Source organism: Idiotropiscis lumnitzeri, chromosome 14, assembly GCF_059441095.1.
Source record: "Idiotropiscis lumnitzeri isolate Australia: NSW breed Sydney's pygmy pipehorse chromosome 14, RoL_Ilum_1.0, whole genome shotgun sequence".
Taxonomy (NCBI): Eukaryota; Metazoa; Chordata; class Actinopteri; order Syngnathiformes; family Syngnathidae; genus Idiotropiscis; species Idiotropiscis lumnitzeri.
In genome coordinates this window covers 13,032,255-13,039,742 of record NC_142404.1, presented here as the reverse complement: position 1 = coordinate 13,039,742, position 7,488 = coordinate 13,032,255, and the positions used below count along the sequence as shown (strand labels likewise).

Genomic DNA, 7,488 nt, shown 5'->3' with positions numbered 1-7,488 from the left:
AAGCCACTCCGTACAATCCGTACATCGTGGCCAGCTTCAACACTGGCTAATAACCTTTCCCCTTCATCCTAGCAGAGACTATTCCATCACATCATATCCCTAAAACTTTCCTTCCAACATGCTTCAATCCATTTCTTCACCTCCTTACCAAGTTCTGGACTTTTTACCCTACATATTTGCAGTCCTCCACCCTAAATATTAATATTATTATCACCCCTCCTTCTCAGCACCTCTAATCCACACACACGTACTCTGTTTTCTGCTAATCATCAATCCTCTCCTTTCCAGCGCATGCCGCCCACCTTTCGAATGTTCTTCCACCAGCTCTCTGCTTCACTTCAGATGACAACGGCATCTGCAAACATCAAGGTCCACGGGGATTCCACTCTAACCTCATCTGTCACTCGATCCATCACTACTGCAAAGAGGAGAGGTCTTAGAGCTAATCCCTCATGCATTCCCACTTCCACCTTATACTCCTCTGTCACACCTACAGCACACCTCAACGCTATTCTGCTTCCCTCAGACATTTCCGGAACTACTTCTCTGCCACTCCAGTCTTCCTCAGACAGTACCACAGTTGCTGTCTGGGTCATCGGCATACTCTACATCGACAAAAACACAATGCACCTCCTTCTGAGTTGTACTTCTCAATCAATACCCTTAAGACGATGAATCCATCTGCTGCAGTCTTCCGAGGCATGCAACCATGTGCCTTTGCATTCTCGTGCCTTTCTGACGTCTTCCTTAGCAATTATTGTTACTTCCCGGCCCACCACAATTGCCCCTTCTGCTCTTCCTTCTCTCATCCATCAACTCCTCAAGGTATTCCATCTCTATCCTTAATCACTATAACCTGCTGCACATCTTCTCCATATCTTTTTTCCGGCCACATCTTCAAACTTAATCTCTCTTTTTTTTTTTTTTAATATTTTTAACATTTATTGGTCGACAATTCTGGTACTTGTTACAGAACTCTCACACAGTTTCTTTTTATTATTTGCAATAATAATGAAAAAGGGAGGACGTGAATATTTACTTTGCATGTCGGTGGGCACCTCTGAAGTCTTTGCTGAGGGGGAAACTGCACTCCTTGAAAGAAAAAAAACGTCAGGCTAGAGCGCAGAATATATATAATATAAGCAATTAAATGTTGATGACATCTTCCACAAGGGGGAAAAAAAATAAAATGTAAAGTGAAAGGGGCAGTGGTTTCAAATCTTAATAGAAGCTGGCAAAGGGCACATCTGTTGCAAGGAGGGATTCTTTGAACAGATTCGCTGCCATATGCAGTGCGTTTGCAAAGACATACTGTGCTTGTGAATTGCAACATAATCCCACTAATGTGGCCAGATAGCTTTACAAAAGATTAATCTGCACATGAAGTCTCTCACACACACACACGAGTCCAAATTCGGCATGCGGCTTTGAGAATTAACTCACACTAGACAACTTTCTAGAAAGATCACCAGTTTTTCCAATGCTCGTTAGGGTTCGTGGTTTGCATGATGGAGTGCGGAGGACCCAAGTAAAGGGGACGGCCAGAATTCCGAGCACAAAGGGGGCTTAACCGAGCCATTGAAATGCCGGGACCGAGCATGAGGGCGGGATGGCGGCAGCATGAATCGCACTGCCAGAGCGACAGATGACTGGCGAGCCCGAACCGTTTCCATTTGTGTGTTTGTCTCATTCAATTGCTCCTTTGTGTTTTCACTTCACTCGAGCGGCATCTCTGAAGCTCAGACCCAGCAAATTAATGGACCAAGCGATAGCTTGTACATACAAAATCGCCTGTAAGTCAAGGTACACACGTAATAATTATCATAATAAGCTAAGCTCAAAGAGTCTTTTGATGGACATTGAATAGAAGCGTAATGGAAACAAATTAAAACGCGGGAATAACAAAACTCATTAGTGTCAAAATCCCTTTTACATTTCCCACCAAAGATGGCTTTGTCCCAGATTTCTCCGGTGCCACTGTTCTGTCTGAAAGGTTCCACGCAGAATTGCGGGGGTGATGTCGACCCAGCAATTTGCTGAGTAGCATCACAAAACATGTCAGAGGCCTAATGGGCGCCGATGTAAAAGACCCAAGACTCACATTGCCCGTCCTACGGGGTGGAAAGCGAGTGTCTTAGTCGGATTCGGTTTTGGTGTTAGCCCTCGCTACCGTGTGAAAGGCTCAGAACAAAAAATGTTGAATCTATTTACAAGTTTTTAATAACCTTTGATGTCATGCAGCAGTGGACACAAGTTTGACAAGAAAAAAAAAAAAGCAATATTAACATGGGCCTGCATGGCAACAAAATGTCAAAATGACATCGCACCATTACACCGAATTTAATGGTCGTAATTAGCGGGAGCCATGTGCTTGTTTCTCTTTAACGCGCACCATTTAATGGGACGCAATGAAAATCTCGCTTCAGAAAGACAGGACGTTAGAAACGGAAGGATGGAATTTATTTATTTATTTATTTATTTTAAGTTTCGGCTTCACATATGCAGCGTGTGAGAACACCCGCAGTGATAATTTATATTTTAAGTAGAGTGCAGAATTTGTCTCTTAAATGCGATTGAATTCAAGTCAATGGCAGATGCGTTTGCGTGCGAGGCGACGTCAATGATGCATTTGGAGCAGTGGGACATGGAGCGAAAAACCATAATTTGTCCATTTGCCATTTTGGCGTTATTAATTAAAAAATTTAAAATAAATAAATTTCTTCACGCATCGCGTCTCAGGAGCCAATCAGTTCCGGGAGGAATTACGTCACACTGAGCGTCATGGACACTTGGAGGGTTGTTTGAATAGGGAAGAAAAAGAATGGAGAAAATTATCTGCGTCTGTGGACATCCAGAACACGCCAGCTACCACTACAGGGACAAAAAAAAATAAATAAAAAAAATAAAAAAATCGTGACCAGGCTTGGAGGCAAGCAAGCGAGGAGATTTTTTTTTTTTTTTCCAAACAGCTGTTGAACTTTACCAAGACGTCAATAGTGTTTACATTGTTCAAAGCAAAGCCCCTCACCTTGACCGCAAATAAGCGGCTTCACCTCAGCGCTGAAACGGCAAATTAAGCGAAGCAGTACGCTCGAACGGATTTGGAGTGAACGTAGCATTGGAAGTTAACTCGAGAACCCCGGGGTTGATTCATGAACGGAACGGCCGAAGCGTTGAACAAGTCATTGAACGAATCTTTTAAACGAATCTTGTTAATGGACTGATTCGGTGGAGTAAAAAAGCTCCGACGTTCCCATCAGTAGCCTGCTGTAAGAATAACACACAGCCTGCAGGAGTTTGATACAAACCACAGGCACGGTATTTCAAATCAATAATCAGGCCGGGATGCAATTAGTAACGCGGAAGGGTTGTGAGATTCACGTCAGATCGATCGAACATGGAGGCGTGCTACTCATTCGAGTGATTCACAACCCAACAGTTTGTCCCACGCTGAGCCTGAATTCATGCCGTCTATCTTCTTTATATGAAGCATTCAAGGTGGGAAATATGCATCTGTCAAACGTCCCCCATTACCCTGGCTGCCTGTCACACCTGGGGCAGCTCACAACCAGAACCAAAAAAAAAAAAAAAAAAAGACAGAGTGGAGCTGTCAGCAGGAGAAACCCTCAGTGGACTGAAAAGGCACCAGCTACCCCCCTCACTCCGTCTCTCCAGTTCTAATTTCCCGTAAAACTGATTTTATTTCTGGGTCCCTTGTTGAGTGCTGGGTTAATGACAAAGACTGCATCGGACGAGTCGCGGAAACAGCTCGAGTCTCTCAAAGAGCCGATTGTTTTATTTATTGCAATGAGAGTTTTGAGTTTGTCGCATATCGAGCTGGAGGAAGCTGAGTGCTGTGGAAGAATTGCATGTGTGGGATGCTACAAGAAATGCTGGCTCGGAGACCACCACAATATTTCCGACTAATGAGTGAGCGGAGATGGTGCAAAAATCAGCAACCACTTTATATAAAAAAAATAAAATTTAAAAAAAACACTCGGATTGCAGGCATAGAACTAAGAAGCCAATTTATTTGCGTACAATTCATCTTAAAAAAAAAAAAGCCATTAAGTCTGAGTTCTTTAGTGCATTGGATCGTCATCATCATCCAGGCTGCAACAATGTGTTCAGTGGAAGTTACATAAAGAAGCTTGAGTCCCAGATGAGTCCATTGTCTGTGTGTTTGTCTCACCTCAACAACCCATGTCCTTTCACATCACAAAGCTATTTCTCTCATTTCTCCCCGCCGTCCACGAGAGCACCATAAACTCCGTCATGAATGAAATATAAGAACAGCGCTGTATTACTTATGAGACTTAATGTAACTTTGCTCTCGGCCATTTGCAGTTTTCACTTTCATGCATCAGTGTGTATTGTTTTACCGAAGCCGGAGGAACGGAAGAACGTCGTTGGCTGATTAGTAATCAGAAAAGACCACCTTTAATTGAACCAATAATGTTCACATTCATCATTATTGCCAAAAGCATCTTCCAACACCCCTCCAGATGAATTAGAAACATTACACCTGGCCGGCGAGCCCACCAAGCCCACATTAGTCAAGTGACACGATGAGTTTAGCGGAAGCTTACAGATGCCTCGTTATTAATTTAAATTGGGTTTCATTCGAAGCACAATAGAAGAAATGCAATTTAACGCCCGGGCAATTTCATTGAAATGATTCCAAAACTTATGTGGCGTAAAGGGAACCGTTTTGATAAACGTTATAAATATCACCGAATAGCAATGTCACCTCTGTCATGACCTAACCTTTTCCCCGTGTCACACAACGGCGGACTTCTAATCATCGAATCATCTTGTGTCTCAAACGGGAAACGTTAATGTTCCGTGCACGGCGATTTACACTCGCTGTCATTTTGACTGCACACGTGTCTCCGTCCGTCTCTGCTATTCTTTTTAGCGCTTTATTTCCTCCAGCTCTCCCTTGTGCAGTTTACAATCCTGAGAAGAGAGTCAAATGTGCACAGAGAATCAGATTTGCGCACGGTTTGATCTCTCTAATTCCAGTAGGCTTCATTAATAACTTCATTTTTTTTATTTTTTTTTTGCCAAAGTGTGATAGACTTCGACATCTCAAGAGTCCACTCAACACCTGCTGATCTTGCGCACCAACAGCCCGAGTTCATGCCCGCACAAGTCAGAACTCCCTTCCATGCAGCAGCTTTGATGAGGCTGATTTATAGCACGTTTTCTATCCCCTTTCTTCCTACAAGCTCAAGGCGCCTTCTCATCTTCCCCTCACGCACAACTCAAACAAGATTGCCGCGGTTGTCATCGCCACACTTCATAAGCCGTACTTGGACGCTTCACTAAAAAAAAAAAAGAAAAGGTACGAAACAACTTACCTCGCACTGTCCCTCCGAGCTCAACATCAAATTCATCACAGCAAAACAGCGCAGAGCAACACAGAGAAATCAATTTGTGCGCACCGGCCAGTGAGCAATGAGCTTTCTAGTGTTGCGGCTCCACAGTGCAAAGTGAATAAATCACAAAAAAAAAAAAGGTCTTACCTGGTATAGTGGTGACGCTGCTGCTGCCGCTGCTGCTGTTTGTAACAGATCATATCTCTGCAAGTGGGACAGCATCCGAGAAGAGGAGGATGGAGAGAGGCAAGGAGAGAGAGAGAGAGAGAGAGAGAGAGAGAACAGGGAGCGGGAGGAGTTGATGAAAAAAATAAGTGTCGGTGGGCAACAAGACAGAAAGAGAGAGAGAGAGAGAGAGAAAGGAGAGAGCAGTGGCAGTAATGCTCTCTCAGAAGGCTGCGTTAACACTGAAAAGGATGTACTGGCTCTGGGAGGTGCTACTACTCAGCCAAACCACATCTGCGTCTCTCTCAAAACCATTGGCTAAGAGGAACGATTTCCTAAGAAGCCATCCCTGCGACGTCCAAGTGAACACACCCCCCCCCCTCTCCCTTCAACGGCATGTATGCAGAAAGTATTCTTTATGCAGCCTTCAAAAGGGTCTTTGCCGCCCCTCCCTTTTGCTACTCACAGCTATTCTCCTTAGCTCGCTCAAGTTGTCCCTAATGCAATGCATGTTTTGGGGGTTTTTTTTGCACAATTTTTTTGTCATTTAAAAACAAGAGCAATTTGGAGAATTTAGTGATAGCTGATTGAATAAATTCTTTTTGTCACCCAAAGTCAGCAGGGATAAGCTTCAACTAACCTGCAACCCGAATAAGATAAGCTCATGGATGGACTGAGGCTTTATTAATGCTAGTTTTTAGGAATGTACCGATTAATCGAAAATCCATTTAAATTGCTTAAAATATGCATTGGTGTAAAAAAAATAAGAAACAATATGGAAAATTTGATCACAGCAGGATTTGTAACGATAACAGTATTTATTTTCATGTTTAGTTCTGGCACTAACAAAACACTGAATGACAAAAATGCAGTTAAACAGTCAAATTGATTTGTTCAGTTTGAAGGTGTTTTTTGTAAAGGCACAAAGTTACAAAATGCAGATGTTAAAAACACATTTATTTTAGTTATAAAATTACTTATTCATTTTAAAAAAACAAAAAAAAACAAAGTGAGAGAGAGACAGAGAGAGCGCGAACCAAATCGTAATCGGGAAGTGAAAATCGACTTGGGGCTTGAGTGAATCGTTACATACAATAATAGCTAAGTAGAAATAATATTAAGTGACATTATTTAAATACATGAATCTCTATATAATTCTGCTACAATAATTGAGCAGGGGTATTTCATAGTAAGGGCGTGTTAAAACCAACATGACATCGCTGTCCTGTGAAAAACACGCAAGTCCAATTTTGTTATTTTTTTTAAACGTTCATGTTAATGTGACGTCTGTAATGCAGAAAGCATGTTAATGTAAACGAAAATGTTGTTGTCTTTTTAATGGACATAAGTGTTTTTCACAGGACAGCGACGACAAATAAACTAATTTAAAATATGGTCCGTCCACTTTTGTTGGTCAATTTTCTTTTTCCTTTGCACCTTGTGTTCATTTCCTGCCCCTTCTGTGTTTTCCACTGCAGTTATTCCTTGGTGTAACCACAAAAGGTTGACCTGACAGCATTACACATTACTGATCAGTCAGAGGCCATGGACAAAATTGTTCTAGCTTGCTGCCAGCCTGCAATGTCCCCGTATTGCTACACGTGCGTGTATGTGTGTGTGTGGGTTGGCCATTTCTCCAGTGAAAGGGTCTTTGAAAAAGGGAAACCTTATATGAAAAGAAAAATAATTGCAGATACATTAGTCATTCAACATTTATGAGATTAATAAGTAGATCTAATGGTGCTTTGCAGTCAGCACACGGCCCCACTATGGTTTCCATAGTGAAAGAGTGATTTAATTGCAATTTTTTTTTTTTTATATGGCTACGTGTGATACGCGCTTAAACTAGCTAGCGTAGGATAATTAGCGATCATATCCACAAATGTGGGCTCTTAGATAATAATTTAGTGGGATGCCCATGACCTCCTGAAAGTGCACCCGC

At 42.3% G+C, this 7,488-nt stretch overlaps 1 protein-coding gene across 4 annotated transcripts in view; it reads right to left on the bottom strand.

Moving 5' to 3' along the window:
* thsd7ba (thrombospondin, type I, domain containing 7Ba) overlaps positions 1–7,488 on the bottom strand; it is a 171,601-nt gene that overhangs the window by 119,463 nt on the left and 44,650 nt on the right. Inside the window, exon 1 of one of the 4 annotated variants that reach the window (XM_088315439.1) lies at positions 5,529–5,645. The exons of the other annotated variants lie outside the window; for them this stretch is intronic. The gene's annotated coding sequence lies outside the window, so the exon portion shown is untranslated. Of the gene's footprint in view, positions 1–5,528; positions 5,646–7,488 lie in introns of those variants that run through there. 4 annotated transcript variants of the gene reach the window in all.